Source organism: Dicentrarchus labrax, unplaced genomic scaffold (assembly GCF_905237075.1).
Source record: "Dicentrarchus labrax unplaced genomic scaffold, dlabrax2021, whole genome shotgun sequence".
Classification (NCBI taxonomy): Eukaryota; Metazoa; Chordata; class Actinopteri; family Moronidae; genus Dicentrarchus; species Dicentrarchus labrax.
Window position 1 is genome coordinate 19,563,509 of NW_026136724.1, and position 24,755 is coordinate 19,588,263.

At 40.5% G+C, this 24,755-nt stretch overlaps 1 protein-coding gene and 1 non-coding gene across 3 annotated transcripts in view; both read right to left on the bottom strand.

Annotated features, from left to right (window-relative positions):
• Positions 1-3,511, bottom strand: part of LOC127358667 (plexin-B2) — a 180,719-nt gene extending 177,208 nt beyond the window's left edge. For both annotated transcript variants that reach the window (XM_051391925.1, XM_051391924.1), the window contains exon 1: positions 2,966-3,511. The gene's annotated coding sequence lies outside the window, so the exon portion shown is untranslated. The remainder of the gene's footprint in view (positions 1-2,965) is intronic.
• A 15,724-nt stretch (positions 3,512-19,235) lies between these two features.
• Positions 19,236-19,347, bottom strand: trnal-caa (transfer RNA leucine (anticodon CAA)). The gene is made up of 2 exons: positions 19,310-19,347; positions 19,236-19,281 (listed from the first exon to the last, which is right to left on the bottom strand). It is a non-coding gene; the product is annotated as a tRNA-Leu (tRNA).
• Positions 19,348-24,755: the final 5,408 nt, after the last annotated feature.

Here is a 24,755-nt window from a genome sequence, read left to right on the forward strand (position 1 = left end):
CCACTCAAACAGGTTCCTGATCGTCTATATAGGCCCCATTACAGTCCGCTGTGGCCCAACACACTGCAAGATTAGAGGCTTTAGCAGCACAAACATTCCTCAGAGGTTACAGAAGAAAACAACCTGATTGGTTAATTAAAACACAGGTGGGTGGAGCCATAATGCTAGTTTCTATAGCTAGCGACATGCAAGCGACAAACTGTGTCACAGGTCGACAAAGAAGAAGCGTTGAGAGTTGTTTTTGTATATCTCGAGACAATAAGTACACAACATATTCCAAAAGAAACATGTACGTGCCATCAGCTTTTATCTGCTGACCATTTATACGCCATTCTTTCTGCGCGGAGAAGTTTATACGAATAAGGTTCTTGTGGATTTAACATCATTTTTAGCACCCATGTTCCCTATTTTAACTGATTTGCTTCTTTAAAAAGGAATCATTTTAGGAAATAAACTAGTTCTCAGACTCAGAACGATACCACTCCGCACAGTAAACATCTCACATATCAGCCAGTTAGCTTAGCTTAGCATAAAGACTGGAAACTGAGGGAAAGAGCTAGCCTGGCTGATGGCTGTAGCTCCATATTTACTGTACACACATCAGTGATATCAAATCTCTCATCAAGATGTCCGACTGTTCCTTTAAATGCCGGCTGCGACCGGGCCTTAAAAAAGGGCAGGAACCGACAGCGAGAGGACACTTCCAGCCACCCTCATCATCATTTCCAGTACCAATCTTGGGTTTCACCACAACATGCGAGCACATTTCTCCCTGCCAGATCTGGTCTGCCTGAGCCCTTCTGATCAGAGACTAAAGTCCAGTTGAAAAAGCAAACAGAGAAGAAAAGAGAAGGGAAGAGCTACCAAATGCAGAACTAGCTCTTCCAAGTTATCCAAAAACACAACGTTAACCTGCTGACCTCCCGGAGAATGTGACTGTCATAAATAATAGAGGTCGCTGCCCTTTGATTTCCCCCTTTCTTTATGTGCAAATCACAACCAACCAGCCAACCAGAGATATTCCTCCAAGAAATCTTAGTATAAACTCCCAAGAACTCCATTTCCGAGTCAGGAGATAATGTAAAACAGTGAGCGGTTCATCCCTCGGGCTACCCAGGGCTAAGTTCAGCCACTCACTAACTAACAGTCAACACACAAATAAGGGAGATAGTGTTAGTATTGTTGCTGTGTGTGTGTGTGTGTGTGTGTGTGTGTGTGTGTGTGTGTGTGTGTGTGTGTGTGTGAGAACCAGCCTGGCTTCCAGCTAAACATTAAGAAAGGGATTTACTGAGGAGCTTATTCAAAAGAGCACAAGCAGCCTTTGAACAATCGATTGCTTTAAGAAGACACTGCCGTTTCCTTGCAAACATGAATTGAACAAGCACGGGCGATGAGTGTGAGGACACGTCTTCATCACTCACACTGACACTGGAAGCCTGAGCCTGCAGTCTGCTGCAAGTTCAGGGTTTTTTTTTGAATACTTTTTCCCCCTAGAGATTCTGTCTCCATGCCCAGGTATGCATACAGTACACCTCAGATGCAAATGTCTCCAGCGTTTGACTCCAAACCTTCCCTCATAGTGACTGCAGGAAACTTAAACGTGACAATGAACAGCTCAAGCAGCCTTGTGAGTGCATGCCCGAGCGATCGGAGCGTCATCTTTAGCTATAACATCCAACAACCCGAGTCCAAACAGAGCGGCACTGCTGTAGCTGTAATGGTTTTATGGCTTCAGAGCTCAAGGTGCAGCGTTGGAGGCTGCTCTAATCCATTAACTGACACCATGGGCAATTACCTTCCCATCATACACAGCGGTGCTTGGGAGCAGATGGCCACCGGCTGCACGGCAGTTTTTTTTCAAGATTTCATACAGTTCCACACATGAGATTCTGGGTTAATGTGTTTTAATGACCTTTGGAGTCAAATATCTGACTAAGCACATCATTATCTGGCTGCTGTTGTAATGGTTGAAGCTCCTCTGATCAATACTGCCATCAAAAAACATCTGCTTTTCCACCACAGTACACTAAATGTATGTAATACTAGAGATCTCTAACTGACACTCCCTCAGAGCTCAGAGCTTTAAAATCCCCTTCTCTAACTTCCAATTCTCCTCCCTGGGATTGCTATAGATTTAATGAGGACAATCGATAGAAGATAATGGTTTTAGTACAAGTGTTGTAAAAGCTGGTGCGTGGAGTTAACACTGGAAGAAGTCAAGTCCAGTCTGGAATACATTATGGGAGCCGTGTCAACAGGATCAGCCCACTTGCTGAGGCTCCAGATGTTCTGTGCATTGATTAGTCCCAACACATTCCGTTGTCTCTCCCCATGCGCAGCCCGTCACGCCAGACTCCGTTTAAAAATCTAGACATTTAATATGACCATACCCATCAGCAAAAGCGCCTCCAAAAACAGGTTTAAGCTCCTGTCAGGAAGCTGTCAGTCAAACACTTTTTCTAAAAGTTATATCCCTGTAGGTACACACCCGCCCTCTAACTAACCCGCCTCACTAAACGCCAGTAATGTCCTCCACATCGTCGATTGCAGCTTGTTACATTAACGCCTTCCATTAAATCAATTACTAAAGTTTTTCTCAACATACCGCACCGCTTGGTGAACAACATGTGTGCCGAATATCTAATACAATGATTCTATCGCTAAAACATCGCAACTTATGTCACACAGTGCGTTTGCCATTTGGCAGGGATCGATAAACCATTAAATTTGTTGTTTTGTGAGCGGAGTTCGGTGTGACGTTCTCTGAACGAGGGAGAAGGGGAAACCGCGAGGGAGGTAAGAAATCACGAGTGCCTTACAAATCTTTAAAAATCCCCACGAAAGCTTTTCCTGCTGGAGGAATTCGGGAAAATGTTGTTGCAGGTTTTTTTTGTGAAACTTAGAATAAAACAGCTAAAAATTGATAAAAATATTTTTTTTTAAAAGTAACGCAAACGCTTCTTACCTCTGGGGGTTTCCGCTGATGTCTCTCTCTGTGTGGCCGTGTGTGACTCTCTCTGTATTCCTCAAAGATATCAAAAGTTAGAAAATTAAAACTCGTCCTGTGTCCTTCGAAAATAACCCAAAAAGTTCCCAAATTTACATCCTGGTGTGAAGGAAAACTGCTCTGGTGAGTGAACCGGGAGCGGTTGGAGCTGCAGTCGCTGCCCAACTTTACTAACAATATTCCCGCAGACGAAACAAGTAGCCAGGCTGCTTGTGCTTCGTCCTTCCCACGCCCAGGAAGCCGGTTAACTACATGCCCGACTCAGGTAATTCATGACTACACCAACACACACACGTAGGTTTTAATGGCAGGAGACTGTGTGTGTGTGTGTGTGTGTGTGTGTGTGTGTGTGTGTGTGTGTGCGTTGTTTCTGTATCCAGCGCGTAATGCGAGGCGCACTCATCCAGCCGGGGTCTGCGGACGGGAGCTCCGCTGTGAACGGCGCGATACGCAACAAAACTGGGGAGTATCAGGACGAGATGATTTTTCTTCCTCCTCCTCCTCCTCCTCCCTAATACTTAACCCCCAATGCCTGTAGGTTTATAAGAAATCCGCCAAGTTGGCGGGAGTTACCTTGCGTAACGCTGGGAAGTGTGGTGGCCTCTCTTTCAAAATAAAAGCTGCGTGTGTGCGCGGGATACTTAAAAGCAAGAAACGAACATAATAGGACGTGAGCTCCCCTGAAAACATGATTTCTAACATGTTTGTGGAGTCTGTTAAATACTGCCCATATGCTGTTTCTTTGCCATGCATTTGAGAAAGGGTCTGTAGGGGTACAGAGATTTACCAGAGTAACTCAGATGGTGGCAGATGTCTTTCTGTACACACAGTCTATACACAAACACTCTATACACTCTTACAATTTTTGTCTCCAAAGTCGTCCAAACACAGAACAAACAACCAGTCTTGAAATAAAAATATAAATAGACATTATCTGCACGCTTCATCCACATTTTCACATCATTTCCTTTTGCCTAATACTTAAACTGTGTAGTTCGACTTTTCTGCATTGATGTGACTGTCAGCATGCATGTAAGTATTAAAATGGTAGATTTTTAAATGGAGTTTGGTCTGTAGAGGTGCAGAGATATACAAGAATAACTCAGATGTAGCAGATGTCTTTCTGTATCTTTATCATCATCATAACGTTATTAGGATATTATTGATGTCTGAGGGTGATTCATCTCTAATTCACTAAAGATACCCACACACACACATACACCAACACTGGCTTGGTCCCATCTCTTAAACTAAAACAAATCAATGTATTTATTTCTAATGCCACTTTTAGATAATTCTATTCAATGCTTTACTAATGTGCCACAAAAATGTGTTTTTTATTTCCAAATCTTTATTTTAATCTAAAATGTAGCTGTAACAGATTTTTGTGTTGATTTCCATTTTTTAACATGTAATTTTTTTTAATTAATCTAAATTAATGTGTGTTTTGTGACACTAAATTGGGGTGGCAACATTGTTCATATTTTTGGCATTGTGTATGCCTATACTTTGGATATTTGTTTTATACATAGTTTATATTTGCACTGTTTCCTACTTTGTACTGAAACTACTGCTCAACAGTTTCCCTCTAGGATGAATTAAGTTATATCTTATCTAAGTTTGTCCTGATGGCTCCACAAGTGGAAAGGCCATGTTGTTATCCAAAATAAAAAGGGTTAATCCTCTGTACGGTGACCGTTACTGAACGCTTTGAGGTTTGTTCAGACTGAATGAAAGGACTTTTTTACCTGAATGTACAGAAAGAAGAGGAAAGAGAACGGGGTCTGAAGGAAAAATGGCGGTCCTGATCAATTTAGAGACCAATCAGTATCAATATGTTTCGGCTATAGCTGCAGCTAACATCTGTACAGATGTCACATTGGCTGTTTGGACCACAAACATCCTCCAGCAGTCAAATGTGTGCGAATGCTCAGCTTTAATCAGTAGGTTCAACCTCATGAAAAAGCTAAAAATCCCTTTGACTCCACGAGAAAAACACTCTTTGTGTGGCTGTGATCGTAACCACAGTATTAGTTCTTTTAAATATGACTCGTCTTTGATTGACACAATGTGGAAACAGAGCTGAAAAATATGGATCTGATGAGAAAACACATGAAATCAGAGATAACACAATCGATACACATTGTCTTTTCTCTCCCTCAGTCGGTTCTTATCTTCAAATTCCTCCGAACACAGAACAAACAACACTGTCTTTGTAATAAAATTGTTGTTTTTATAAATATATATATAAATTATCATTATCTGCATGCTTTGTTCACACTTTACATCATTTCCTGTCGGTAAAGAATACACAATCAGTGTGTTTAGACTTATTATTGGCCTTGCCAAAAGGGATTTTATTTTGAAAATGCGCATCAGGAAGACTTCCGTATGTTTTCTGACTTGATGCTGGCAGCTTCAACTCAGTCCCATGGGTTTAAATTGAAGGCCTTTAAAAAAAAAGCCAACTATTCCTTTAAAAACAACATGGGAATTAAAAAATATATATGTTATTTATATTTTTAATGAGTGATCAGTATTAAAACACCACCTTTAACCAAAAAACAACCCAAAAAATACATGCAAACAAACAAACTGTTGCCTTTTTCCAACAGATGTTGAGTGTGCTGCAGCTTAATCCACACTTTAGATTGAAACCTACTTTTAAATAGATTATAGGCAGTTTAATTTCCATCCTTAATAATCTATTTATACCCCCCAGACATATAAATTGGATTTATTTGTAATTTCCTATACATTTTCTTTCTCATTTCATTCTACATCTGAAAATCGAAGCAGTCTGAGTAAACCTTCAGAGAGGTCTGGGAGAGTGGTCGCGCTGTCAAGCCCAGTTAAGCGTGCAGTTGCCCCCGCTGCTAATTCGAGGGCTTGGTGGGGCACAATGGAGGCTTTGTTGTTGGAGAATTTGTCTGAGAAGTAATCCTTGACACTGGGCCATTCAGGGGCCTAACCTTTTGTTTCATAAGTCTCCTGAATGTTACAGTAGGCACCAGTGCAGTAGAACAAACTTAAAGCGCTGCACGTCGCCGGGTATGGCCGGAGTGAGTAATGTAGAATGGAGTGTAGATGCATGCGTCCGTGTTTCGGCGCATTTGGGTGGGGAAAGGTCAAAGATCATGAGCAGGGAACGAAGTTTAAGGCCGCGATAGATGTATTTTTTAAATATATATTTATATGTTTTTGACATTGTCCTTCGTTTACATGAATAGTTTGTATAGAAACACTCACTATTTTCCTCCTGTTTGTAGTAATGTTTGACTTTTTTTTTAAAACTACAATATCCTCAGAAAATTACTACTTATGACTGACTGTGAGCTGCTTTTAAAGATCTTCAGTATTGGTTACAGGGCTGTTTCCAGACTTTTGTGATTGGGATGGCACAATGGGGGGCACTGCTTTATGTACGGATGCCATTAAGTATGTGTCTCAGCTTTCCAGTCATTCACATTTTAGGAAAATTTAACACTGTTTATGGACCCCAGTATGCAGAAATATTCAAATACACTCGATAAAGATAACATATTCGTATCACATGCAAAAAAACTGCATTGGATTAGTATAAAGAGTCTGGAAACGCCCCTGATTGGCAGGAAAGGGAAGTAAGAAAGTCAGAAAGTAAAAACAAACTAACACATTGTTGTTTTTGGTCTTTTTATGGGATGTTTCGATCAAAATGATATAACCTATACCCTATAATATGGATCTGTTATAGCAAATTTAATCATTAGACCAATTAAACTTTATGTCTCTAGCAGACTTTCATACAGTTTGGTGCAGTTCAAAGTGTTTCACAGACGCAGACAAGACGATAATGAGTCAGAATGGGAAAAAAACGAACTAAGGTGGATTTACGATGATAAAGATTACAATAAAATACAATATATTTGATTTTACAGGGGTAACAATAGTGTTTATTGTAAATTATGTGTGTATATCGTGTGACTTAAGCATTATATGTTACTGTGTATGACACGAAATTCAGAAATTCAACACTTTTTAACTAGAAATATAATACTCTTATTAATGAATTACTCCTAATTTAAAGTAGAAGCAATCTATATTCATAGATTTGGTTTTCCATTAGTTTTGGATCAAAAACAGGTGCTGTTGTTTCTTCATTTACACACATCGGCCGTGGTGGAACTACAGCGGCACCTCGCTTTAAATGCCACTGCAGTGAGGAACTGTGGGACAGCATTATCTCCTTCCCTTCGGTAAAGGATGGCCCAGTGTATGCTACGCTAGTGGAGATAAGAAAGCAAGCACTGAGGCGCTTTCTTTTAGCAGCAGGCTCGCCTCGCCTGGAAAAGTTCCAGCAGCCTTCAGAGAATATACAGGAAGTCAGAGCAATATTTACATCCTGTTAGATCATCTTTAGGCTACCTGTAGTTTACAGACTATATTCAGATCCATAAATATACTTTATCAGCCACATAAGATCTGTTTATTAACAGATTAAACCTTCATTGGACATCAGTCAACAATTTTCTCATCATACCCTGAGTCTTAAAACTGCAGCCGCCTCGATCTCGTGAGGTTATCGTTGCCCACGTGTGCACAACGTCAGATCAAGTCGGCATCAAGACGGACAAAAATCTAACCGGCAGGCACTGTGAGGTTATCGCCGGCGACCTATTCTGCACAAGCATGGCGAGAGAATTCAAACAGCTCTTTCCACTGCTGCCGCTCAAACACTTCCGGGTCATTTCACGCGATTAGGAACCTTACCGAAGACAAAAAAAAAGACTATTTGAACGCAGCCCATGTCTCAGAACACACACACACACACACACACACACACTCAATCAGGGTGTGTCAGTCATGTTATCCTGACAGACTCATTAAGTGCCTAAATCACTTACTGACTGACTGGCTGATAAACTGTCTATCTGCTCATTTGACTGGTTAATTATCTGTCTGTGTGTGTGTGTGTGTGTGTGTGTGTGTGTGTGTGTGTGTGTGTGATCATATGAATGTGTGGCTGGTTTACAGGGTTCACTGGTCGACTAAGTGAGCTGTTAACCACACTGTTGGAGTGAGCATGCTGTGTGTGTGTGTGTGTGTGTGTGTGTGTGTGTGTGTGTGTGTGTGTGTGTGTGTGTGTGTGTGCGTGTTTGTGTATTTACACTCTTCTCAAACAAAGCACATGCAATTGCTGTCACACGTACACACACTCTTTGATGTGACACGCTGACGTCTGTCAGTACACATTACATACACCCGGGTCGGCACGTACAGACACACAAACACACACGCTGTTATTTCTTGTGGGCTTAAACAAAGCTTGTTTGCCGTTTCTGGCCATGTTCAGGCTCCCTAACCCGGTCAATATTTATCACTTCTGCAAAACACCGGATTACATTCAGTATATCGACATTTCCAAGATTTAGATAGTCAGTCTGGACTTCACAAAAGCTTGCTATGTTGTGGTTAAGGTGGTGCTGGATCAGGGTACTGGCACCTTTTTGGGTCGAATTCAGGACCTGGATTCCCAAAAATATGATCTGCTACTACCAGGAGGCACAGCTTTAATTAGCTTTAATTTTGTCTACTTTAGGACCGGACAAAGATGGACCAGCATGTGTTACCGGCGTGTCACCAGATCTGTGAACAGAACCACGATGAGAGGAAGAACCGTGTTTATTAAGTCCACCATCAGTCAAAGAGGATCCCTTTTATCCCTGGCAAAGTCAGCATAAGTCTGGCCTGCTGTTTTTCTAAGGCTATGAAAGCGTTGTCTATATGCTTCAGGCACCAGCTCATAAACTCACAGAATTGCGCCCTTTACGTTTTCATAAGAAAGGATGTCGTAAAACCCACACATCCTTCGGCCAGTGCAGAGCAGCAGCACCGAAGTCACCCTCAACTTCAGACTCTCGAAAGACAGGGGCCAAAGAAATGTTTTCTGGATGAATCAGATGACCGCACACCAACAGAAGCAACTGAAGTAGTCAGCAGTTCTAGCTCAAGTATCTTGATAGCGGTGTCTGCTCCCGCTCCTCTTTGTCCAGCTGGAGACGAGCTACACGCAACACGCAAGCCGGGCATCAAATCTAAAGGCAGAGAGCGGCTTAAATCGTGGCATAATTTCTCATCCTCGTCACTACGCTTTACACCAGGAGTAAAGCTAACAACATTATATAAATTATTTTGAGGGTGCCAAAAAAGTACCAAAGATTCTCTGAATTTGAGTTCTTCCAGTATCTTAAAGAATTGGGAAAGTAATGAAAAGTGATTTTGAATTATTATTTAAAATGTGGGAGGAAACAGAAGCCTGACTTTTTTTTGGCTCATTCCAGTCTGTTGAAGCTGAAGTGGATTTTCTTTGACTGCTCTAAGGAAAAAATTAGCTTAAATGACTTTGTTCATAATAATAATCATCAATCCTCTCTTCGGGTGTCTTCGGTTCCTTGATTCTTTCTGCCAATTTTGGTCCCAAACTTTGGTCCCAAAAAATTTTGAAGCTTCATCATCCATCCTTATTATTCATAGTTTAGTTATCAGTAAAATACTGAGGGTAACTTGGATTTCTAGATCCATTTCTAACAATATTTAACACATTTCACTCACCTTTAATGTTGTTTTCTTGCCTATCTATAATATTAGTTATTTTTATATGTGTTGAATTTCTTCTTTACCTCTTTAGTTCTATACTTACTATAAATTCTCATTGTTTTTCTTTTTGCAGGCCTTTTGTAATCCCTTTATAATACATGGTCTATTGAGTATACAGACTGAGCAGTAGGGATACGGATTGTTAGTTTTTATTGATATTAATACCATTGATTAATCGAGTAAACGTATAAGAAATACTTTTGCTTTATTAAAGCAATAGTAAATATACAATGGAGAAAATAAGACTAAGGTCTTTTAAATTGGTTTCACAGTTTCTAAGACGCTCCTGTTGTACCACCACTGTAGTAGTAGTTGCTTTAGGAAAGGATCGGATCCTTCCTCCATCCACATCCTAACTGCACCAGCTGAGCCTTCCCCGTTAAGGAAGGCGGGCTTGTGGGTAACCAGTGCCGGTTAGCTGTGGGAAGTGAGTCTTTCCCGGTGTGTGAGGGATAGTAACGTTACTTTAGTCAGCCATAAAGTGTGTAGTTAAGCTCAGGTTGCAGTTTAATAATTATTGAAAGGCTGTGTGTTGTGTTTACTATTTGAAGGAGCTACCAGCTGTTACATGCTACATGTCTTGTGAACTTCAGTCTGAGTTACACATCCACATATAGGCAGAAAATAAAAATAAGTATTTTAAAACCAGAGATATACATTTCTTTTTTTTTTATTTGGTTTTTATTTTGTATTTGTTTTTATTATAATTATTTAAAATGTGGGAGGAAACCGAAGAAAACCTACGGCAACACAGTGAGCACTCTGTACTCCTCACAGAAACGAGGTCAAGGCCCAGAACTGAACCTTCCCCTTATTGCTGTGAGGCCTCAGTTCTACACACTGAGGCACCTGTGGGGTCCTATGACACTCTGTGCTACAAGCCGAACTGTGGCTAATGGTGAGTGTTTTGCCGGACATTTATTTACTTAGATTTAAAAGTTGGGGAAACCGAAGCCTCTCGGAGAAAACCCCACGTCAATACAGCTATGGAAAAAGGTCTGTCCTATCTACCTACCCCGAGACCACCAAAGATGACTCTTTGCGGTCACGTCTGAAGCAGCAGAGTAGGTCTAGACCGTACTCCATATAAAAGTATTTACAGAGACCCAACAGTTCCCACCATGAGCAAGCACTTGGCGACAGCGGCAAGGAAAAACTTCCTTTTAAGAGGTAGAAACCTCGGACAGACCCCGGCTCTAGGTGGGTGGTCGTCTGCCTCGACCAGTTGGGTTTAGAGAGAAAGAGGGATAGAGGGGATGGGTGGTGGCCACGGTCTTGATGAGAGATGAGAAGAGTAAGGGGAAAGCCACACCGTTACACACTGAGGCCTCACAGCAATAAGGGGAAGGTTCAATTCTGGGGTCAAGGTGCAGAATTGTGTGTAACAGTGTGTAACAGTGTGGCACCTGTCTGGCCCTATGACACCTGAAGTCCTGTGTTACATTCAGGTGCAACACTCTGTGCTACTAGCCTCAGTTCGGCTAGTAGCACAGAGTGTTCTGGCGGATTTTTTTTAGTTTGTTTAAAAGTTGGGGAAACCGAAGCCTCTCGGAGAAAACCCCACATCAACACAGCTATGGAAAAAGGGGGATGGGTTGTGGCCACGGTCTTGACAAGACTGGAAAAGAGTGAGGCCCTATGACACGTGAAGTCCTGTGTCACATTCAGGTGCAACACAGAGTGTTCTGCTGGATTTTTTTTTGATTGTTTAAAAGTTGGGTGAACCGAAGCCTCTCGGAGAAAACCGCATGTCATCACAGCTATGGAAAAAGGGGGATGGGTGGTGGCCACGGTCCTGACAAGATTTGAAAAGAGTGAGGCCCTATGACACGTGAAGTCCTGTGTCACATCCAGGTGCAGCACTCTGTGCTACTAGCCAAACTGTTCTGCCGGATTTTTTTTAAGATTGTTTAAAAGTTGGGTGAACCGAAGCCTCTCGGAGAAAACCGCATGTCATCACAGCTATGGAAACAGGTCTGCCCTATCTACCTGCCCCGAGACCGCCAAAGATTACTCTCTGTGGCCACGTCTGAAACAGGCAGTGAATGGTTTGGCCATGGTCTTGACTACACTTGAGAAGAATCTTTTGACACCAGACTTATTTTTTGGTGTCACAAGATGCTGTTTCAGAGTTTCAATTATATGTTGGTAAATTAATGCATCCCGGGACAGAAGGCACATTTGTAAGATCTTTGCATCACCTACCTTCTTGCACAAGTCCTTGTGCACCGCCTTGGCAATCATCTTAATATGATAGCCACTCGGCTCTACAACAGCATTAAAGTTAGCAAACTCGGCCCAGAGCTGCTCCTTTAGAGACCCGCTGATGCTTTCGATGTCACCGCAAGTCAGATGAATCTGCAGATCCTTCCCCAGATTCTTTTTAATCTGGAGAATCAGCGCATTTACCATAACGCTGCAGCTCATTTCGTTCCACTGACGGGCTGGCTCAACTGCAGCTTCACCACTGATCCATGAATCCATTGTCAGAGTCTGAATAGTGGTAGGTGGTGATGCTTCAACCACAATTGTCAAAGAGTCGCCATCTTCTTCACTGACCAGTGAATGGATGGATTGAATACTGATTGAAGGTGGTGCAGCTTCATCAGCTTCCTCACTGATGTGCGCTACTGGATGGAAGGGCCTAACAGTTCTGCAAAGTGGTGTTGCTTTACCACTGAAGGTTGCCTCCAGACTCAGGGAAGCTGCCACTGGTTCCAACGCAGTGTCACTTACCATGATAGAGGGGCTCTCTGTGCGTGCTGGCAGACTTATGACCCCCTTTATCTGCCTCACAGCGATGCTTGCGTGGTCCCTCTTTTTTTTAACCAGCTCCACTTGTTGGTTCAGCCAATTCCCCATCAGCTTCATGAACCGGTCTATCTCACCCTTAATGTCAAAACGAAGGTGAACTGTGCCCTCCTGTCTCAGATGACTCGATACAATTGTACCCAGCTGTGTGGCGGCCATTGTGTGCTGGCCATTGGAAATGGTCTTTGCCATTTCTTTGTATGGGCACCCTTCATCTGTCTCCTCGTCTTCCTCTCGTGAAATAAGTGTCTTTACCACCTGATCGGCCTCTGTAAGTAACTCCTCAAGTGAGGTTTTCGTGTCAGCTTGTAGGGAGCAGTTATATTTACATTGCAGTTTTCTCACAAGGCTGAGTAAGGACTCCTTGGCGAAGCTTTGAATGAGGAATTCCTTAATTCTATCTCCAACTCTTCCCCAGCAGGATATTGTGGGAGAGGGAGAGTTACACACTAATGGGGACGGTGTTCTAGCTGTTTCACATTTGAGGTCTTCTATTATCTCCTTTACAATCAGAGAAGCTACCTCATCTATATCAGCAGAGGTGCTGGAAGTGAGCACCTCGTATTCCTCCGTTGAAGTGTCAATATAATTAGTGGGAGTTATACTAGTTAACTGTTCCTGCAGGATCTGCTTGATAGATTCTGTCGTACTCTCCACCAAGCTTCCCGTAGAAATGTTTTCTGTACAATATAAAGGCGACTGACATGGCTCCCTGGTCTCATCGCTTTCCATAATTGGGCTTTGCTGATCTTTACCAAACCTGCAGTTCATTTTAGATGTGCAAGTCTGAAGAATTCTTACAACGTGTCTAACTAGGATCTTTAGTCTACGGGAGAAAGCATTCGATACGCGCGGTTCACTTTCCTCACTGCCTCCGGATCTGTTTAGGAGCTCGGAGTTAATTCTCTCCGTCACCTCTCTCGCCACGATGTCTGTTACCTTTTCAGTACTTTTTCCACTGATGCTCTCGCTTACACCAGTCGCACCTGCAAAACTTAGGGATATCGTGTCACCCAGACACTCGCGGACTTCAGCCTCAGATATGGTACTCATCTGTGATCCTACAGATCCAGACGGGCTTTTGGACGATTTAGCAGGAGTTTTGAATGCATCATTAACGTGTGTTGATATAGAATTAACTATATCAGTACACATGTTTGTTATAATGTCTTCAGCAGATTGGTCTACAGACCGGGATTGAAGCATTGTCCACTGTGTGGCCGACAACTGTTCTAAGAACTGTTGGATGAGTGAGCGAAGATGCTCTGTCGTGGCCGGTGGTAATGCCTGATCCCTCGCGTCGCTATTTGTTGAATTCATAGTTGTTTGTAGTTGTCTTCCTGGATTCGAAGTAAACCTGTCCTGACAAATCTGCAATTGCTGTGTTTGTGAATGTGTTCTAAAAACTCTTACCTGAATTAGACTGGATCTGGTTGCTATTTATACATTCTCAAAAGAATGTTCGTCTTTGTATCAAAGAAACATTCCATTGGCTTTGATCTTTGAATGACATCATGACATTCCAATGACATCATGACATTCCAAAGGCATCAAAGCAAATTTGAAAAGGAATAAAAAAATAAAAAAGTGTTTTAAAAAAAAGCATAAATAAAAACGGAATATGTTTTATTTTTTTATTCTTTTGTGTAATTCTATGAATTCTAATAAATCTTGTAAACACTCAAGGATATTTTATTGTCATTCTCAACAAGGTTATAGAATTAAATTCACAGAGCTACCTGGAAAAAAAAAAAAAAAAAACATTAATCAGTGAATCATTCAATAAAGATTATTATTAATTTGCATAATGAACTGTTGTAGAAGAATTCAACAGCCCACTGACTGGGGGACAAAGGTGTCTTTAAGTCTGGTTGTACGTCAGTGGAAGCTTCTGTACCTCTTCCCAGAGTGCAGCAGGGTGAACAGGCTGTGGGTTGGTAATCCTTCGGGCTCTACACAGGCACCTCACGTCACCATCAGCACTGATGCTGGGTAGCTGAGTGCCATTGATCTTCTGGGAGGTTTTAATCACCTGCTGCAGAGTCCTCCTGTCCTGGGTTGTGGACGTCCAATGATGCCAGTTTGTGTTGTTTCCAGTCTGGATGCTTTCTATCATTCCTCTGTAAAAGTTAACAAGAACTTGGCACGGGAATTTCTTAAGGTCCCTTAAGAAATACAATCGTTTCCACGCTGCTAAAAGAGGAACCTCAAGAAAGTAGAAAAGCCTTGTTTCTGGGAAATTAGTCTTATCTATAATTTGCTAAAAAGAAAAAATTGTCTTGTCATGTTTCTTGTGAAAACTTTGTCTTAATAAGATGTTACAGCTACATTACAAAGGAGTGCGAACAAGTTAAAGAACTAAACCAGCGGGTAGACAACGCTTTAAAAACAAAATATGTAAAATTCATAAAATAAACAATGACATGGTTTACTTCCGAGAAATTGCAGAGGACCCCCAATTTCAAAGACATGCACCCTATAATTAACTTTCTGATTGAAAATCATAACAAGGTAATCAGAAACACTCAGAGAGACACAAATAATAGCATTCAACAAAAAATGATTTCAGCATTAGGAGACCAGTGGAATGAAGAAGAGTGGAAGCAAGCATGCAGAGAAATTCATAATACAACAAATTCTAAATACTGGAGGGAATTTGCATGGAAATTATACACAAGATTTTTTATTAATGTACTTTCTGAAATTATTTTCACTTTTGTGAGAGCTAACTGTTGAAGAGAAAATGTGGATAGACAAATGCAAACCATTAATTTGTCTGCAACAGTTACAACAATGGTTTGCATCATATTCCAGCACAATATTTTCCTTATTTTAAGAGTAAAACCACTTGCATAACTTCTCAGTTTAAGTGAAAGTAGTCTTGTCCCAGTGTTGGAAATGAAGCAGCTCTTTAGTTTTTCATTGTTTTGGTTGTTCTGGTGCCTTCATGTATGACAAAGTCACTTATTTTTCTTATTACGCTGAAGAAAAGTCTGTCTTATTGTAAGATTTTTTCAGCTAAATAGTCTTAATAAGGTATAGTCTTAAATTCAGCTCATTAAAGCGACCAAACTACTTATTTTAAGAAAGTTGACCTTAAATAACTGAGTTTTCATTGCTTGTAATGAGCACAACTTGCTTCAATTTCTGGCATGTTTTTCTAGTTTTAAGGCCCAATACAGTCTTTCAGTGGCTAGATTTTTATGCTTATGGGGTCATCTTATCCAGCTTTTCCTCCAGTAACGTGTTAATTAGTGTGCTTTAGAGGCGGATTTGGTTACAGTTGGACAGAGCCATGCTATGTAACAGCTAGCTTCATTACTGTCTTTCCATGCAGCCATTATTTGGCCTGCCTCAGTAAATATAAAAACTCAAACAGAATATCCTAATATAATAATAAGACTGAATATTCACATGTCTTTGAGCTCTCTTCATTCTAAAATGAAAGTTCAATATATTAAGCATTTAAATTACCTAAAAATCTACAAAAAATGTATCAAAATTGGCCCCTTCTGTTTCTTATTTAAAAATGTCCTCAATAACCCCCAAAAATCGCTCCAGTAGTTCAAATTGGCCAAGCAGTTGCTGAAATATTGTCCATATGGACGATTATGCTAATAAGTGCCCAACATATGCAAGTTGCATCCGGAAGTTTCTATATACTGGGGACCTATACTGTATATTTCTAACATAAATCTTTAGGGTGCTCAACATTTCTGGGTTCACAATGGGGCTCTATTGGCTGCTACTACTGCTCCAGTCAAGGTTGTCTAATTCTGCATGAGTTACTAAAATCTATGGTTGTCTATGGAAAGCATAATGACAATCATCATCTACTGACAGCTTTAATCCGTATTGTCTGTTAACTTCTACTAGAAGAGAAAAGTCTAAAGTCATGGGCGTACACTTGTTCTACAGGAGAATAACATTTCTGCTAACGTCACATTTCTTCTCTCCATCTACTTTGTTTGAAGTTTGCTTTCTTGTTCTGTTGTTTCTTCAGATGTCTTTTTATCTCTCTCCGTCACACATGCAGCGTTAAGCCCCATCTGCCCTCCCCTCAAAGCCTAATGTTGACCCACGACCTTTGACCCCCTTGCGTCGGGCGACCTTTCCACATGCCAGTACGTCTGGTCAGTCATCCATGGATGATACATTCCTGCTAGCTGCCCTTCTCTCTATATCCTCACTTCCATTATCTGTGTATGGGATAAAATAACAGAACCAACGTGTTCCTGCAAAAAACATCTGAACGATCCAAATATATATAAGTTGAAGTATTTGTATTAACCCAGAAGCATCAAAACGATATCGAGTGAGAAGAAATACATATTTGAAATGCAGGATTGCTGCTCACAGTATTTTAAAATGATTTAATGAAGAAACATTTATAAAATTCCTGACCACAACCCAAACACACTGCTGAAGGGAAAAGTTTGGAGGTCACAAGTTCAATGTCACAGGCATCGTAAACATACACAGCATATTCATTTAGATTCATAAAGTACCACAGAATTCAACCAACAACTCTGTGTCAGTCCCAAACTCCCAACAAGGATGGAACAGTCCAAACTCTGTGGTATATTTTTATTTAAATTGTGTTTGGAATGTGTATGTCATGGAGAAAATTTCAAAATAAAAGCATGTCTGACCTCAGCTGCATTGACCCTTCAGCTGCTGCATCATAACGAATGTATTTTATTCAGCTGGTTATTATTCAAACCCACAGACCTTTATTTGAAATTCTAGTAGAGACCCTGAAGTTTTCAGCAACACCGCATACTATTTTTCAAGCGGAATATTTTTTATTAATAATAATAATAATAATAATAATACATTTTAGTTATACAGTGCTTTTCATGACACTCAAACACACTTCGCATAAATTCTAATTATCATAGAAACAACAAACTAAAAAAATAGAGAACTGACAACAATTCAAACCTTGAGGGGTTTTGAATATATTGTTTATTTATTTGTTTACCAGGGACAGTTTACAATACACTTGTACAACAATGTAAATGTGCTGGAGTTAGCTAATAAGCTCATTTTCAGCTGCATAGTCCCGGGGCAGGTTATAATATATTAATGCCCAATATCATCAGTCCAGTGCTTCAACAAGTAGTACAAGAATATAATACAGTAAACTACATAAATACATTACAGTTACAGATTTGGGGCAGCCATGGAGAAGGCTCTGTCGCCCCCGGGTCTGGTGCTTGGTCCTGAGTGGTGGAGACAGGAGGTCGGGATCAGAGGAGTGTGGTTGTGGACTGGGAGCTAGTGGGGGGTCTGGAGGACATAATGAGAGCAAAATGTGTGTTGAAATGTGTAAAAAATGTGCTGTATCGAAGTGTTTCAATCAATATGAAGAGTGATTATAGAAAGCATATCCAGACTACACAGTGACAGGGACACTGTCACACAATGCAGAGAGAGGTTTATGTTCTTTTAGACTGTGTAACTTTGAAAGAGAAATGTCTTTGATAGTGTTGGAAGAAGCTTCTTTGAAAGTATTACATCACACTGGAGGAAGTCGAACTGCAGCAAATCTGCTTTGATTAACTAAAACTACTTAGAAAAAGTAGGTCAAACTACTCAGTAAAAAAAAGGATCAAACTGACAAAATTATAACAAAATATAATACACAAAAGTCATATTCCAGTAAAAAGTGGACACTAAATAAACCAAAAACTGTAAAATACCCCACTATTGATGGGAAAGTGCAGGAATGTCTATCAACACTTAAGACTAATTGACATCTAATATATTGTTTAGTTTTACAAATTCAGATTCAAAACATTAAAAACTAATACTTTAAAGGTCCAGTGTGCAACATTTAGGAGGCAGAAATGGAATATAATATTCATAGGTATGTTTTCATTAGTGTATAATCACTCATCAATCATCAATATAGGAATAGTTGTGGTTTTGTTACCTTAGAATGAGACATTTTTATGTACAGACACTATGTTGAACCACCATGTTTCTACAGTAGCCCAGAACGGACAAACCAAAACTGATTTTAGATGAATAATAACTTTTGCTGCCACTGTAGTTCCTCCTGCACACTTCACAGCCCACTCTCATTGCCAGGTCATCAGATATAGACGCGAGTGGTGTTCAGTTAGGTACCACTAAATCCAACACACTGCTCCTTTACATGTGTTTCACAGGTGAACTGCAATCCAGCTTAAAGAAGCAATGGTAAAATAACATAAAAAAAGAATGTCTTTCCTTTTATGACAAATGTTTTTTAGTTTCAGTATTTAACTATAAAAAAAAAGTGCAAATATTAACTACCAGCAAGCTACTGCAAAATGGAGTAAAACTATAATTACAAACGCAATTAAAGCAAACTTTAAATAGAGAGGCTGTTGCTGTGTGAAGAACATTTCACAGAGTTAGTTTGCTCTCTATAACTCTGTGTGAAATAACGCTGTATGTGTAGTTATTTAGGATACTTTGAAATGGTAAAAAAAATACATTTTACAAGTTCATATTCCTCTTTTCTCTGTTTTAATTGTTCAGTAATCCCTTGTTACATGCTAAATATGTGTCAAATAATGCCTCTCTTTTCTCTTCCTGTGAAATATTTTGGTATCTTGAACTTATACATCCATCAGATATGATATGGAAGAACTACGTGACCCTGATCGTCATTTAAAACAGCACTTTTGTCATTAGCTTTTGGTTCATAGCATAGGCACAGCGGGCAAAACATTCCCAAGTTGATGCTGTTGTATGTTTGTCACACAGCTGAATGAGAGGGTAAAGTATCTGTCAGGAGTGGGATTTGAACCCACGCCTCCATTGGGAGACCAGAAGTCCCTTTGCCTCAGGAAGGAGTTGAGCCTTGAGTCTGGCGCCTTAGACCACTCGGCCATCCTGACAAGCGGAAGTGACTGTATTCAGTGATGACTTTACAAACGCTAACTGGAACCTCCATTTTGGATTGAAGATCAAAGATTTCAGCACATTTCTCCTGTTTGTTAGATCAGTCAGACCTCATCCATCCATCCATCCATGGGAATGTGGGCTGTGTTTGTTTGAGCTGAAAGAAGTATTCAAACACCTCATTATTACAGGTGTGTGTGTGTTTCTGAGCGTGTCTATGAATTTGAGTGAGAGAGACGTCAGATGTGAATGATTTATGAGTATGTAAATGAGATTGTTGAACTGTTGAAGGACAGTGAAGAGCAAGACAGTATATGCACACACACACACACACACACACACACACACACACATTCGCTCATAATATTCTTCTCTGTCACAGCCGGCAATCTAAAACTCAGTTTACTTTCCATTTCAAATGTGCAATAAACATTAGCTGTGTTTCTCAGCCAATAAAAAAATCTCATAATCTAACTGAACTGTTTAGATTACTGAGAGCCAAACCAGACTGAAGCTGCACTGAAATGTGAAGGGGTTTTTTTTAGAAAACGCTGAAGCTACGTTTAAGAATTCAACATCTTAAGGGTTTATGAAGGTTGAAACTTTAAAGAGTTTGTTTTATTCAGTGCATTTGCCCATTGTTGATGACTTTTTATCACTGAGTCAACTGTCAGCCCCCGACAAAGTGACATATTTTATGGATATTTCATATTATATTCAATGCATAACAATGAGAGTACAGAGCGACTGATAAACAATACAATGAACCCAGATAGTAAACACAACAACTGCAGAAAGTTTGTGTGTTTTTTATTGTGTTTTCTTCTCCCTAACACTTTGCCATTGTTCTATTAGCTCTTTGGTTGTGAAGAGTGACGTCAATATAACGTGTTCAGATCTTTAAAGTTTAGACTAACAATAAAATAATAATTTAATTTAGTTTTCCTCACAGAAATGAACAAAGAGCTGATATATAGGCCTACTGTAAAAATATTTTTTCGGTTTTCTTGCATCCTTTATAATAAAGAAGGTCTCGCGACCCCACGTAAATCTTTGACCCTGACCCTTTAGGTTGGGAACCACTGCATTAAAGCAACATCAAATGGGATTGGGCCCAGAAATCCAAAAATATAATGTAGGTTCTCACCAAAAAACAAGACACATTTCTACTGTTTTAAAGTCCAAAAGTTTTGTAAAAAGCTGATTATTGTGGCTACATCATTAAAAACAAGACCACACACAGACTTTCCTCACGGTCAAATAATCACACACACAGACAGAGAGGCACGAGTACAAACAGTCTGTACTGAATCACTTTACTCAAGTAAAAGTAAAACAGTACAGGCTCTGAAATGTACTCAGAGTGTATAAAAGTACTGTTCATGTCAACTTAGTTGCTTCCCAACCTCTGCAGCAGCATTCAGTGAATACTGTGTCAAAGGCAGCTGTTAGGACACAAAGACACACTGCAATGTCCCCATTCATGGTACCAGGGAACTTTGTCTTATCCCTCTTTTACAATGTCACTATCTGATGAGGGAGAATAACAAACAAAAACAATATGTTTGGTGGCGTGTCTCGTAGGAAGAAGGTTACAGTAAGTTCTCTACCTCGCAGCTTTTTCCCTCCATCATATGCACACACCGACCTCAAAATGGACTGAACTTAGCAAATAGTTTTATTTTCACCTTGGAAAGTGATACAGTATACGGTGACGTTTTTGCTGCTCTAGCACAAAAACTCCAGACTGCAGTAGCCTGAATCACCTCCTACATATTCCACTGAATCAGATGGACAGACTACACAGGTTTAAGACTGTTTCATTGACATCCATGATTAATTAAATGGTTTCAAACTGAAAGAAAAAAACAACACAAACAGTTCCTGTGCTCTGCACAAGACAATAAGTGCTAGTGGCTGTGTGAGGCTGTACTTAAAGGTCCAGTGTGTAACAGTTCATAGGCAGATGGCTCATGCAATCACCTATATTGTCCAAACCGCTTCCAATAACGTCTTCCCAGATGGAGCATAAGGAAAACGGTTCAATCTCTTCTTCGTCCTCCTCTTTTTTAGTCATCAAAATGACACCACCACCGACAAATACGGCCTTTGTCAGTGCGAGATCCATTCTCCCGACTCTCTGTGGTCTCCGTCGACAACACAGGTGATGTTATTGACGTGTTTTTCTGTTTCTGTTGTGAGACCAACATAATGGTTTGATTGAGGGTCATAAATGGTACCTGCCAGCCCACGGCTCATGTGATTCCCATGCAGCTGCATCGACCCCACAATTAAATGACTTTTTCATTACCCGTGCGATTGCCTCTCGAGGAGGAGTCACACGGAAGGACTTGAGCGCGTTGCATGAACGATGATAAACTGACAATCGCTGACACTTGATACGTTGGCTTTACAATGGAAACATTTTGAGGTTGGAGAGAGAAAGATGCATTGTCAAAGTCACCTGCATTCGTGTGAACACGGTGTAACACTCTCCACTTTTATTTTAGGTGTTTTAACATCTTGTTAAGGCAATGAGAGTCTGGTTCGACTGCGAATGAGGAGAGAAAAACAAAGAGAAACCTCCATCCTGACAGCGCCTGCCTGCTTTTTAAGGCCAAACATTGCCCCCACACATCATCAGACCAGTGTGCAATCCATCAATCTAACCCTGCTCTGTCATATAGAGAGAGAGAATGAAAAAAAACAGGTGTAACATCAGGCGGTGGGATGTGAATTGAATAGCATGTAAGAGACAATACAGTGAACCCCAGTGCATTTAGGATGTTATTTAAAAACCCTATTCACACTTTCCAGGTGTAATGGCGCTGTTTTTCTGCAGCACACCCACTCCCCACACTTCATTTCGTTTTCTCTCATGTCTCCGTAATGAAGCCTTTGTAGAGGCGGAAAAACAGTGTTTCCTGTTTGAGGCAATGATCCAACGTAGCAGCTACTGATGGAACAAAACATTCAAATACTCTAAAAAACATGGAAAATAAGTCATATTTTTACTGATAACTAACATAAAAACAATTCGTTTAATTACTTTTATACTTAATAATAGCAGATTTGAGCTAAATGAAACTAAAGAATTGAGAGTGGGGGTTGAACTGTAGAGACTTGGAGACAAAGTTTAGTTAAAGCCTCCACAAACTACATTCGCTGACGCACCAATTTATGTTCCTGTCTGTGAGCAGGATACAGGATTGGAAAGTGAGTATCGATCGGAGGGAATCATACAGAACTGGGTTCATCTTCTCTGCAATTATGGAAGAAACAAATTGAGCGATTCCTCAAGTCCATTAAGGAACAAATAGAATATCTCACTTCCATCAATACGGGACTTGTTACCAAGACGGCCAATGTGCTGGGAAAGATTAATAGCTCCGCACTTCAAATGGCCTTCCACCTACCAATATTTATTCTTAAAGAAGAAGGAGTAGTGCTGCTGATGACACTTTTTAATGCACAATGTAAAGTAATGCAGTCTGGTATGGATGGGAAGAGTGCCACCGTTTTTATTTTTCATTAGTTTTTATTTTATTTTGTTTTAAATTTTTGTTTTCAATTCAGTTTAATAACCCAGAGTGGGTTTACTTGTTTCAGTTTAGTTTTTATTGTTTAAAAATGTTGTGTTTTTTTACACCTATCTTTATTTTTTAGTGTAGTTTTATTTAACTATAATAACCTTTTGTAGTACTAAAAGAACGAGTATAAGTAGTGCTAGTAGTAACAGTAGTAGTCTGGGCATCAGTGGAGTGTTTTGGTAGTCTTCTGTGGCTCTGGAGGTAGAGTGTGTTATTAACTGATCTGAAGGTTGGTGGTTCGATACCCAGCTTCTCCTGCTACATGTCAAGGTGTCCTTAAGCAAGATACTGAACTCTATTTACACAACATCAGTGTAAATCTATGTGTGTTTAAAGAACAAGAGGAGTTGTCAGAAGACTACAAAGGTGCTAAATTAGTGCAGTCTATCCGTTTACTTTTCTAGAGATTAAAAACAATACAAATCTGGAAGAGATTAAAGATTAGGATGGCCTAATCTTTAACGTTTAACGCTATAACCAGGTTTTGAAATAGATAGTTTGAATTGAATTTGCCTTGGCTAGCAGTTTCCTACTGCCTCCACTCGTATCTGCTGAGCAACAAGTCGTCAGAACTAAACAACAGAATAGTCATGTCAGTCACATGGAATAGATTGTGTGTGAATGTAGAATATGTAGAGTAGGAGTAGGTGGCGGTGGAGCTTTTGAAATGCTAGCATTAGCATAGCATTAAGGTGAGCAGTATGGCAGCAGAACAGTTAAAAGTGTCTTTCAGCTTGTTTTGGTTTTTACTACCTGCCCAGCACCAAACAGAAAGAGATAGCAACCAGCTAAAAAGGCAGATATCTTCTTTAGGAGTTGGTAGAGACCAAAAACAGAGCTAAAAGAGATGAACATTAGACTTAATTGTCGGCATAAACACTTGTTCTGCCCACAAGTGGCTGAAAATACAAACAAATGCTCCATTATGTAGCTGGGAACGTCATGTAAACAGTAGAGTCCCGGGATGTAAAACCAAAACAAAGAGCTTAAAGACGCTAAAACAGTCGGTAGAGCCGAAGGGAACTAATATTCTTTGTGAGTTTGCCGCTACAAGAAGCACCTTTTACATACACATGCTCATTTGAGCCACTGTTAATATGAAAATATTGATTGTAACAGCCTCATGCTGCCATCGATTTTCTCATCTCTCCCTTGGAATAAAAGCATATAAATAAACGTCCCCAAATGTCGCAGTATTCCTTTCAAAGAAACTGAATTATGAGTACATTAAATCAGACTTATGGGACTTCGAGAACCCATCCGTCAAACTTTAGTGTCTCCAGCAAACACGATAGCTGCTCCCTGATTATTTATTCATTGAAGACGGCCTAATCAGGTGAATGAGCCCCGAACCCTGGCCATGTTGGCGCTGTGCTCTACACACTGACCCAGACGGGGAAGGGGAACCGCAAAACGTGACCATGCAAAAGAGAGCGTTTGAGTGCGTGTGTCTTGGAAATATGGCGATGGTGACTGCAGAGGGCTGTGAAACAAAGAGCAGGTAGATTGATGATTGATTAGCTGTGGCTGTCTGGCTGACTGAGACTCATTGGCAGCCGTCACTTTGATGAATTACACCGCTGAGAAAAACACACTGCACTCTGATTACTGCCAGCAAGACTAGTGTGTGTGTGTGTGTGTGTGTGTGGGGTTGATGGCCTGTATATAGCCTTTGCTGGAGCATGCATGTACAGTGCACGTTTGTGTGTGCATGTCTCAGCTCGTCCCTCCGTGGCTGTGAATGGCTCTGCAGGGAGGGTTTTTAGTGGATGTTGCCCCGTGTTGTTTACATGCTAATCCACCGCCTTGTGCGC